The 12,515-nt window shown below is 42.7% G+C and overlaps 2 protein-coding genes across 4 annotated transcripts in view; one reads left to right on the forward strand and one right to left on the reverse strand.

The window, feature by feature from the left end:
* STAT6 (signal transducer and activator of transcription 6) overlaps positions 1 to 10,115 on the reverse strand; it is a 285,544-nt gene extending 275,429 nt beyond the window's left edge. The window contains exon 1 of one of the 2 annotated variants that reach the window (XM_077297711.1): positions 9,857 to 10,115. The gene's annotated coding sequence lies outside the window, so the exon portion shown is untranslated. The remainder of the gene's footprint in view (positions 1 to 9,856) is intronic. The other variant, XM_077297710.1, reaches the window with a different exon arrangement.
* Positions 1 to 12,515, forward strand: part of LOC143816831 (uncharacterized) — a 73,485-nt gene that overhangs the window by 11,827 nt on the left and 49,143 nt on the right. The gene's annotated exons all lie outside the window — the stretch shown is intronic.

Here is a 12,515-nt window from a genome sequence, read left to right on the forward strand (position 1 = left end):
TTTTTTTTTTTACTTTTACAATGGTAACCAGGATAAATATCGGGTTACTAAGCGCGGCCCTGCGCTTAGTAACCCGATGTTTACCCTGGTTACCATTGTAAAACATTGCAGGCATCGTTGCTTTTGCTGTCAAACACAACGATATACACCGATCTGATGACCAAATAAAGTTCTGGACTTCTAGCTCCGACCAGCGATATCACAGCGGGATCCAGATCGCTGCTGCGTGTCAAACAGAACGAGATCGCTATCCAGGACGCTGCAACGTCACGGATCTCTGTCGTTCTCGTTGTAAAGTCGCTCAGTGTGAAGGTACCTTAAGCCTACCGTGCAACACATAGATGGGCTAATCCTGTAAGTAATTAAGGTTGGAAACCATGTCTACACATCAACACCAAAAATGTCCGCTGTAGTAATGTGCAACAAATAATCAATAAATTTGGCTGTCCATGTACCAGATAATGAAATTAGCCATGACTTACAATTTTTTTAAAGAACAGTGAATGGATGAACAGGTAAAAAAAGTCGAAAATATTACAGAAATATGGCATGCGTCATAATGGGCACATTTTTTACAACAGGATAGTTGTGGGGAGGCATGTAAGGGGTCAGCCCCTGTCAAGAACCAAATTACACTGTGACTTTGAAAGACGATGCTCCCTTCTGATTTTTGTGCACTTGGACTAGTCCTTTTTCTCCCTACAGCTTTCAGTATGTTCATTTGAGCAAGAAGCAGGCAGTGTCTGTTTAAGAAGTGTAGAGAGAGACTCTTGCCTGAGTGAGAGAGACAGGATAATGTGTTCTGACACTGAGAGACTGTTAAAAGAACTAACGGCTTCAAAGGGGAAGATAGTACTGCAGGATCAATCACTAGGACCGCATCAGAAGGAAAGAGTCGCACCGCAGAGCCAAAGTGGTCCTCCTCGTGCACCTGTAACCTGAGAGAGAAAACAATGCTGCTGTACCAGTAATTCATCAGCACTAAAAATGGGAACGAAACTTGCTTGGACCAAGTAGAAGACAAATCCGTTAATCTGAAGGAAGAGCTCAACACAACAAACTCAGCTCCTCTACATCGGGACCAAACAGAAGCTCTCAGACTTTCTCCTAGGCATCCTCGGCCCAGCATCCTGGGCACCTCTTGCACTTAATCGTCCCTATGACATAAATCAAGGTATCATGTAAGGCCTAGTGGCTGGTTCTTCAGCTGTGGCAACCCATTGGTATCCCTTGATCTCAACACAGTGGCACTAATTGGCAATCAAATTGTACCATTTACATACATTTAAGCAGTTAAATAGTAGTAATCTAGCTCCTATCTATTCAGTTAGGCTTTGTGCTCATAATTCGGAAGTAGCAGCGCTTTTGACGCAACGTATTTTTTATATATAACTAATCCCACATAAATTTTTGTGGGAAGAACGAAGAGAACCCAGTATAAAAACAAAATGTTTATTAATATTATTAAAATTTCACAATTAAAAAAGCAAAATTACCGTAGGGGACAACAAAAAAGACAAGGCAAAATATTAATGATCCAAACTCAGTAGTACTTAGATATTATCAGTGGATATTCAACTCCAGAATAATAATAACAGGTAATTAGCACAATGGCTTAATTTATCCAATATATGTGGCAGTTACAGATCCCCATATACCCACCATGGGGCAGCATCAAGATCACTGACACAGTGGTTAAATACAGTCATATGAAAAAGTTTGGGCACCCCTATTAATCTTAAGCTTAATGTTTTATAAAAATTGGGGTTTTTTGCAACAGCTCTTTCAGTTTCATACATCTAATAACTGTTGGACACAGTAATGTTTCTGCCTTGAAATGAGGTTTATTGTACTAACAGAAAATGTGCAGTCTGCATTCAAACAAAATTTGACAGGTGCATAAGTATGGGCACCCTTATCATTTTCTTGTTTTAAATACTCCTACCTACTTTTTACTGACTTACTAAAGCACTTTTTTTGGTTTTGTAACCTCATTGAGTTTTGAACTTCATAGCTAGGTGTATGCAATCATGAGAAAAGCTACTTAAAGTGGCCACTTGCAAGTTGTTCTCCTGTTTGCACCTCCTCTGAAGAGTGGCATCATGGGCTCCTCAAAACAACTGTCAAATGATCTGAAAACAAAGATTATTCAACATAGTTGTTCAGGGGAAGGATACAAAAAGCTGTCTCAGAGATTTAACCTGTCAATTTCCACTGTGAGGAACATAGTAAGGAAATGGAAGAACACAGGTACAGTTCTTGTTAAGGCCAGAAGTGGCAGGCCAAGAAAAACATCAGAAAGGCAGAGAAGAAGAATTCTTCTCTAAATTCTAAACACTAAATTCATAAAAGAAACTTGTGGTGTGTTCTGCGGTCGTTCTGCCCTAGAAGCATTGCTCCATCATACGTTGTCCTGAGGCAATATCTCTTACATGACGCTCTACACTCACCGGCCACTTTATTAGGTACACCATGCTAGTAACGGGTTGGACCCCCTTTTGCCTTCAGAACTGCCTCAATTCTTCGTGGCATAGATTCAACAAGGTGCTGGAAGCATTCCTCAGAGATTTTGGTCCATATTGACATGATGGCATCACACAGTTGCCGCAGATTTGTCGGCTGCACATCCCAAAGATGCTCCATACAAGGCAGGATGGATCCATGCTTTCATGTTGTTTACGCCAAATTCTGACCCTACCATCCGAATGTCGCAGCAGAGATCGAGACTCATCAGACCAAGCAACGTTTTTCCAATCTTCTACTGTCCAATTTCGATGAGCTTGTACAAATTGTAGCCTCAGTTTCCTGTTCTTAGCTGAAAGGAGTGGTACCCGGTGTGGTCTTCTGCTGCTGTAGCCCATCTGCCTCAAAGTTCGACGCACTGTGCGTTCAGAGATGCTCTTAGGCCTACCTTGGTTGTAACGGGTGGCGATTTGAGTCACTGTTGCCTTTCTATCAGCTCGAACCAGTCTGCCCATTCTCCTCTGACCTCTGGCATCAACAAGGCATTTCCGCCCACAGAACTGCCGCTCACTGGATTTTTTTTCTTTTTCGGACCATTCTCTGTAAACCCTAAAGATGGTTGTGTGTTGTGAATTCTGTTTGTGGGCTCCCCCGGTGGTGTTTTATGGTATTGCCACTTATTTGCCTTCTTCTATCCTTGATCACCTGTTGACACCCATTAGGGGAGTTTCCTATTTAAGGCTGCTTGGCTGCTGGTCCGATGCCGGCCAACAATGTATCAGTAGCATTCTGTTGCATTCTCCTGCCTCAAGTTCCAGTTCAGCTAAGTTGAATTTTGTTCCTAGTTAATGTTATTTTTTGTCCAGCTATCTGCAATGTGACTCTCTGCAGCTGGAAGCTCTCGTGGACTGAAATTGCCACTCCAGTGGCATGAGTTGTCACTGGAGTTTTAAAGTAATTTCAGGATGGTGTTTTTGAGTAGTGTTTTGAAGTTGACCGTGAAGTAACTCTTTCCTGTACTTCTGCTATCTAGTAAGCGGACCTCACTGTGCTAAATCTGCTGTTCATCCTACGTATGTCTTTTCCTCTTGACTCACCGTCAATATTTGTGGGGGCCTGCTATCTCCTTTTGGGGTTCATCTCTGGAGGTAAGGCAGGCCTGTATATTCCTCTGATAGGGGTAGTTAGATCTCCGGCTGGCGCGTGGTGTCTAGGGCATCGTAGGAAACACTCCCCGGCTACTTCCAGTGTTGTGTCAGGTTCAGGTCACGGTCACTTTAGTTTCCATCACCCGAGAGCTAGTCCGTTTGTTATTTTTGATTTCCCTGCCATTGGGAAAATTATAACAGTTTGGCCGGCCACATGTGTTAAAACTATGCACTAAAGCAGGAAAGGATATGAAAAGGTTTTTTTTTTCTTCTGTGTTTGGAAAGTGCACCTTAGTGCTTATTTGTACTCCTTGCTTAAACTGCAGTCTTCAGCCTTTTTTTTTTTTCCTCTCCTCTTAATCTTTGAATGGCTTTGGTTACACCTGTTTGAATCATGGATCCACAGAGTTTGGTTGCAGGTCTGAATAACCTGGCTTCAAAGGTCCAGAACTTACAAGATTTTGTTATACGTGCTCCAATGTCTGAACCTAAGATCCCTATGCCTGAATTTTTTACCGGAGACAGATCCCGTTTTTTGAATTTCAGAGAGAATTGTAAATTGTTTTTGTCTCTGAAATCTCACTCTGCTGGTGATCCTGCGCAACAGGTTAAAATTGTTATTTCTCTATTGCGGGGTGACCCACAAAGTTGGGCATTTGCATTGTCGCCAGGGGATCCTGCGTTATTAAATGTAGATGCGTTTTTTCTGGCTTTGGGGTTGCTTTATGAAGAACCTAATTTAGAGATTTTGGCTGAGAAAGCCTTGATGGCTCTTTCCCAGGGGCAAGATGAGGCTGAGATATACTGCCAGAAATTTCGTAAATGGTCGGTACTTACTAAATGGAATGAGTGCGCTCTAGCAGCTAATTTCAGAGAAGGTCTCTCTGATGCCGTGAAGGATGTCATGGTGGGGTTCCCTGTGCCTACAGGTCTGAATGATGCCATGAAATTGGCTATCCAGATTGATCGGCGTTTACGGGAGCGCAAATCTGTGCACCATATGGCGGTATCTTCTGAGCAAAAATCTGTGCACCATATGGCGGTATCTTTTGAGCAAAAACCTGTGCACCATATGGCGGTATCTTCTGAGCAAAAACCTGTGCACCATATGGCGGTATCTTCTGAGCAAAAACCTGTGCATCATTTGGCGGTGACCTCTGAAAAGGCACCAGAGCATATGCAATGCGATAGTGTATTGTCTAGAGGCGAACGACAGAATTACAGGCGCAAAAATGGGTTGTGCTTCTATTGTGGAGATCCAGCTCATGTTATATCAGCATGCTCTAAACGCATAAAGAAGGTTGATAAAAAGGTTGATAAATCTTTTTCTATGGGTACCTTGCAGTCTAAATTTCTTTTGTCCGTGACATTGATTTGTACTTTATCATCTGTTACTGTGGATGCTTATGTGGATTCTGGCGCCGCTCTGAGTCTCATGGATTGGTCCTTTGCCAAGCGTTGTGGGTTTGATTTAGAGCCTCTGGAGGTTTCTATTCCCTTAAAGGGTATTGATTCTACACCTTTGGCTAGCAATAAACCACAATATTGGACACAAGTGACTATGCATCTTTCCCCAGACCATCAGGAGATTATTCGTTTCCTTGTGTTATATAATCTACATGACGTATTAGTACTTGGATTACCATGGTTACAAATTCATAATCCAGTCTTGGACTGGAGATCAATGTCTGTGCTGAGTTGGGGATGTCGGGGGATTCATGGGGATGCACCTTTGGTTCCCATTTCTTCATCTACTCCCTCTGAGATCCCAGCATTTCTGTCAGATTTTTATGATGTCTTTCAGGAGCCTAAAACTGATTCTCTCCCCCCTCACAGAGAGTGTGACTGCGCTATTGAGTTGATTCCCGGTAGTAAATTTCCTAAGGGTCGCTTGTTTAATTTGTCGGTACCTGAACATACTGCTATGCGGGAGTATATCAGAGAATCTTTAGAAAAGGGTCATATTCGCCCCTCTTTGTCTCCATTGGGGGCAGGGTTTTTCTTTGTGGGTAAAAAGGATGGTTCATTGAGACCTTGTATCGACTATCGACTTCTGAATAAGATTACTGTTAAATAACAGTACCCGTTACCTTTACTGACTGATCTTTTTGCTCGCATAAAGGGGGCGAAGTGGTTCACTAAGATCGATCTACGTGGTGCGTATAATTTGGTGCGGATTAAGCAGGGGGATGAGTGGAAGACCGCATTTAATACGCCTGAAGGCCATTTTGAGTATTTGGTAATGCCTTTCGGTCTCGCGAATGCCCCTTCCGTTTTTCAGTCCTTTATGCACGATATTTTCCCTGAATATCTGGATAAATTTATGATTGTGTATTTGGATGATATTTTGATTTTTTCGGAGGACTGGGAATCTCATGTTCAACAGGTCAGGAGAGTTTTTCAGGTTTTACGAGCTAATTCTCTATTTGTGAAGGGCTCAAAGTGTATATTTGGGGTTCAGAGAATTTCCTTTCTGGGATATATTTTTTCCCCTTCATCTATGGAGATGGACCCTGTTAAGGTTCAGGCTATTTGTGATTGGATACAACCTACTTCTCTAAAGAGTCTTCAGAAATTCTTGGGATTTGCTAATTTCTATCGCCGATTCATAGCGGGTTTTTCTGCCATTGCTAAACCTTTGACTGATTTGACCAAGAAGGGTGCTGATGTTGCTAATTGGTCCTCTGCGGCTGTGGAGGCCTTTCGGGAGCTTAAGCGCCGCTTTTCTTCTGCTCCTGTGTTGCGCCAGCCTGATGTTTCGCTCCCGTTCCAGGTTGAAGTAGATGCTTCCGAGATCGGAGCAGGTGCAGTTTTGTCGCAGAAAGGCCCTGACTGCTCGGTGATGAGACCATGTGCGTTTTTCTCTCGAAAGTTTTCGCCCGCTGAGCGAAATTATGATGTTGGAAATCGGGAGCTCTTGGCCATGAAGTGGGCATTTGAGGAGTGGCGTCATTGGCTTGAGGGTGCTAGACACCAGGTGGTGGTCTTGACTGACCACAAAAATCTAATTTATCTTGAGTCAGCCAGGCGTCTGAATCCTAGACAGGCGCGCTGGTCGTTGTTTTTCTCTCGATTTAACTTTGTGGTCTCATATCTGCCTGGGTCTAAGAATGTGAGGGCGGATGCCCTCTCTAGGAGTTTTGAGCCTGACTCGCCTGGTGATTCCGAACCTACTGGCATCCTGAAGGATGGGGTGATATTGTCAGCTGTCTCCCCAGACCTGCGGCGCTCTTTGCAGGAGTTTCAGGTGGATAGGCCTGATCGCTGTCCGCCTGGTAGACTGTTTGTCCCTGATGACTGGACCAGTAGAGTTATTTCGGAGGTTCACTCTTCCGCGTTGGCAGGTCATCCTGGAATTTTTGGCACCAGGGATCTGGTGTCTAGGTCCTTCTGGTGGCCTTCCTTGTCTCGAGATGTACGTATTTTTGTGCAGTCTTGTGATGTTTGTGCTCGGGCTAAGCCCTGCTGTTCCCGGGCCAGCGGGTTGTTGTTGCCCTTGCCTATTCCTAAGAGGCCTTGGACGCACATCTCTATGGACTTTATTTCTGACCTTCCTGTTTCTCGTAGGATGTCCGTCATCTGGGTGGTGTGTGACCGTTTTTCCAAGATGGTTCACTTGGTACCTTTGCCCAAATTGCCCTCCTCCTCTGAGCTGGTCCCTCTATTTTTTCAGAATGTTGTGCGTTTGCATGGTATTCCTGAGAATATAGTTTCTGACAGGGGTACTCAGTTTGTGTCTAGATTTTGGCGGGCGTTCTGTGCCAGGATGGGCATCGACTTGTCGTTTTCGTCTGCATTCCATCCTCAGACTAATGGCCAGACTGAGCGTACTAATCAGACCTTGGAGACTTACTTGAGGTGTTTTGTGTCCGCTGATCAGGACGATTGGCTTGATTTTTTGCCATTGGCAGAGTTTGCCCTTAACAATCGGGCCAGTTCTGCCACTTTGGTTTCTCCATTTTTTTGTAATTCAGGGTTTCACCCTCGCTTTTCGTCCGGTCAATTGGAATCTTCGGATTGTCCTGGAGTAGATGCTGTGGTTGATAGAATGCATCAGATTTGGGGACAGGTTGTGGACAATCTGAAGTTGTCCCAGGAGAAGACTCAACAGTTCACTAATCGTCATCGGCGTGTCGGTCCTCGTCTTTGTGTTGGGGACCTGGTTTGGTTGTCTTCTCGATTTGTTCCTATGAAGGTCTCGTCTCCTAAGTTTAAGCCTCGGTTTATCGGCCCTTATAGGATTCTGGAGGTTCTCAATCCTGTGTCCTTTCGTTTGGACCTCCCAGCATCTTTTACTATTCATAATGTTTTTCATCGGTCATTATTGCGGAGGTATGAGGTGCCGGTTGTTCCGTCTGCTGATCCTCCTGCTCCTGTGCTGGTTGAGGGTGAGTTGGAGTATGTGGTAGAAAAGATCTTGGACTCCCGTGTTTCCAGACGGAAACTTCAGTATCTGGTTAAGTGGAAAGGCTATGGTCAGGAGGATAATTCTTGGGTGACGGCATCTGATGTTCATGCTCCTGATTTGGTTCGTGCATTCCATAGTGCTCATCCAGATCGCCCTGGTGGTTCTGGTGAGGGTTCGGTGCCCCCTCCTTAAGGGAGGGGTACTGTTGTGAATTCTGTTTGTGGGCTCCCCCGGTGGTGTTTTATGGTATTGCCACTTATTTGCCTTCTTCTATCCTTGATCACCTGTTGACACCCATTAGGGGAGTTTCCTATTTAAGGCTGCTTGGCTGCTGGTCCGATGCCTGCCGGCCAACAATGTATCAGTAGCATTCTGTTGCATTCTCCTGCCTCAAGTTCCAGTTCAGCTAAGTTGAATTTTGTTCCTAGTTAATGTTATTTTTTGTCCAGCTATCTGCAATGTGACTCTCTGCAGCTGGAAGCTCTCGTGGACTGGAATTGCCACTCCAGTGGCATGAGTTGTCACTGGAGTTTTAAAGTAATTTCAGGATGGTGTTTTTGAGTAGTGTTTTGAAGTTGACCGTGAAGTGACTCTTTCCTGTACTTCTGCTATCTAGTAAGCGGACCTCACTGTGCTAAATCTGCTGTTCATCCTACGTATGTCTTTTCCTCTTGACTCACCGTCAATATTTGTGGGGGCCTGCTATCTCCTTTTGGGGTTCATCTCTGGAGGTAAGGCAGGCCTGTATATTCCTCTGATAGGGGTAGTTAGATCTCCGGCTGGCGCGTGGTGTCTAGGGCATCGTAGGAAACACTCCCCGGCTACTTCCAGTGTTGTGTCAGGTTCAGGTCACGGTCACTTTAGTTTCCATCACCCGAGAGCTAGTCCGTTTGTTATTTTTGATTTCCCTGCCATTGGGAAAATTATAACAGTTGTGCGTGAAAATCCCAGTAGATCAGCAGTTTCTGAAATACTCAGACCAGCCCTTCTGGCACCAACAACCATGCCACGTTCAAAGGCACTCAAATCACCTTTCTTCCCCATACTGATGCTCGGTTTGAACTGCAGGAGATTGTCTTGACCATGTCTACATGCCTAAATGCACTGAGTTGCCGCCATGTGATTGGCTGATTAGAAATTAAGTGTTAACAAGAAGTTGGACAGGTGTACCTAATAAAGTGGCCAGTGAGTGTACATGTCAGGTCCTATACACAGCTCTGTAGGCGTGACGGCCTAACTACAAGTACAACACCTGATTTGTTTTCACATTTTATGATCTCTCTTTCGGATCCCTCTCGGTGCCAGGATAATAACGTTTTATCCGGTTTTCACATCTCTGCTTCTGCCATAACTATATCTGATTTCATGAGATGAGTCTAACCATCTGCTATCATCATTTCTCTCAGTATTTTGCTGTGTTATAGTAAATGTTTCCCAAAACACATAAGGGACCTTTCCAGGAAGCCACTTGTCTACGTTTTCATGTGTCCATAGCCTCTACTGACACCACAATGTGGTTGACACTTGATGAAATTCCTCCGAGGCCTAAAAATGTTTTCAGAATTTCAATCAGATCTCGATTCCGACCTCCCCACATCGTCTCTTCACAACATCAACGTCAAATATCTAAAATGCGGAAGACGCTATGTGAACAGCACTCCACACTCTTTCCTTTAACCTTCTCATAAGAGTTAACCCAATAGTGCCAGAAGGGGGAAATCTTACCACATGCACATGTACGAAAAACTACTCACAGCCATAATGACAGAGGCAAGAAAACGCAAGCACGACCTGTCAGTGAAAAAAACACTACAAGAATTCACATGGTTAATCTTACCTCCCCCACAGCAGAAGCTTTCCCTCTGCTAGCTTTCAGTTTCTTTCCCCTTGGCCTGCTGTGTTTCCAGGAATCCTTAATTCGATATGTTCAGATTAGGTCCATTAACATCCAACAATCGATAATCAGCAGGACCCTCATGGATAAAGTATTGGCAATGAAAACGCAAAGACAATTCTCAAATTTCTCTCACTGTTAAAATCTTCCTGCTTTCTGCTACGTCTTTTTTTTTCTTGTTTTCACTTCCTGATTTTAGTACAGCATATTGGCGTTCAGCCTGGTCTTTTTTTATGCTTTGGCCCTGCCCTTAAAGTTGCACAAATTTCCTCTGTGTGTCAGTTTTCTTGGAAATGACTCCCATTATGTTTCTGTCTCTAATACTTGTACGCCCAGTGTTACACTTCTAACTATTCTATGCTGCAGGTAGAAAGACGGATGACTTCTGTACGGTGTTTTCGGTGTACTTTATGTTTTCATGTCCGTGACCTGTCTTTTGCACACAGCCTATATACAGTAAAGCACGAAGGCAGGCAGCCCTATAAAAAAATAGACTGCAAGGATTTTTTTCTACATGGAATACTAAAATATTTTAAATCAGTACTTTATAATCTGCAAAATTTGTTAATCCAGCTCTAGCTTCCAGCATAAAGCCGTAATATAGCATGGAATATTGAAAAAAGCAAATTACTCTGATTACAAAGTGTAATTAATAATTATTCAAGCTTGGGACAAAAGTCTGTAATCACTCTATGAGACTGCAGGCTAGCGGCTGATGATGGCAAGCATGTGATCATATGATCACATTTATGTAATTTGCATACTTGTGGTCTATATAGTATAGTAACACCTCAGGAAACAATATACGCGTAACAATGACTACAAGATAGTAATCATAAATTAGACAATGTAATAGACTGTTCCCGGAGTTACCAATGAAAAAGTGGTTAGGGAGAGAAGACGCCAACCACCAAAACTATGGAAGAAACCATGAAAGTCCAGACAAGATTATTATAAAATTAAAAATGTATCGTTATTGAATATTAACAATAGTTATACTAGAATAAAAGATAATACATTGGAAAAAGTTGTGTGCACATATCAGGACAATTATACAAAAAGTATATAAAATATTGAAATATAAATATTGTAGATGGTGGTCCAAGAAAATAAATATAAACCTACAGTGTATTAGACCATAAATATAGGCTCCTAGTAGGGATATTAGGGATCTCCATAAATATAGTGAAAAAAAGTGTACAACACAGCGAAATTAGAAAATATACCGTATATACTCGAGTATAAGCCGACCCGAGTATAAGCCGACCTCCCTAATTTTGCCACAAAAAACTGGGAAAACTTATTGACTCGAGTATAAGCCTAGGGTGGAAAATGCAGCAGCTACCGGTGAATTTCAAAAATAAAAATAGATGCTCCATACCATTCATTATTGCCCCATAGATGCTCCATATAAAGCTGTGCCATATATAATGCTCCATACCATTGATTATTGCCCCATATATTATCCATATATAGCTGTGCCATATAGAATGCTCTGCACCGTTCATTATGGCCCCATAGATGCTCCATATAAAGCTGTGCCACATATACAATGCTCTGCACCGTTCAGTTTGGCCCCATAGATGCTCATTATATAGCTGTGCCCTATATGCTCTGCACTGTTCAGTATGGCCCCATAGATGCTCCAGTATACCAATGCTCATCAAATTTAAACGCGTTATGTTTGAGTACAAATGTCAGACTATCACATACAAAATTGATGGTATTCGTGTCTGTAGGTGTTTGCTGTAAAATTTCGTTTAAATTTGATGAGCATTGGTATACGCAATGCGAGGGGACTGCCATGGGTACGTCGGTCGCATGTACCCTGGCAAACCTCTATTTGGCGTTTTTTGAGGAAAAATATGTCTACTCTGAGATTAATCCTTTTTTGGGGCACATAAAACTTTTTATAAGATACGTGGATGATATCCTAATAATATGGGACGGTACCAAAAATGATTTTGAAAATTTTGTAGAATTTCTAAACAAGACTAATAATATGAATATGAAATTTACTTCGCAATACGGTGATCAACAACTAGAATTTTTAGATGTAAAATTAGCAATAAGGGAAGGGAAATTAAACACAGAAGTTTATCGAAAACCGACCTCGTCCAATGCGCTCTTGCACTATAATAGTGCCCATCCCTTATATACAAAACAGGCTTTACCTTACAGTCTATTTTTAAGAGTAAAACGAATTAATAGCAGTGAACAGGGTTTCAAGAGACAATCACAGGAATTGTACAAACGTTTCGAAAAACGAGGATACCCACGTCCCTTACTTAACGCGGCCCTAACAAGAGCAGAAAAAGAGGATTTCTCCACACACAATAGGGGAGAAAAAAACAACAACGAGAAACGGTTCGTATTTAGTTTTAAATTCGGCCCCATGGATACATACATCAGATCAATTATTAGAAAGAACTGGCACATTTTGGGAAAAGATGAAGCCCTAACGAAAAAACTTGAAAAGGGACCTTTGTTTGCGAGTCGGCGGGGCAGAAATATAAGAGATATGCTGGTGCGTAACCGTATCTCCAATGATCGTACAAACTGGTTAGACAGGAGTATTCCTAAAGGAAATTTTAGGTGTGGA

Source organism: Ranitomeya variabilis, chromosome 3 (genome assembly GCF_051348905.1).
Source record: "Ranitomeya variabilis isolate aRanVar5 chromosome 3, aRanVar5.hap1, whole genome shotgun sequence".
Lineage (NCBI taxonomy): Eukaryota > Metazoa > Chordata > Amphibia > Anura > Dendrobatidae > Ranitomeya > Ranitomeya variabilis.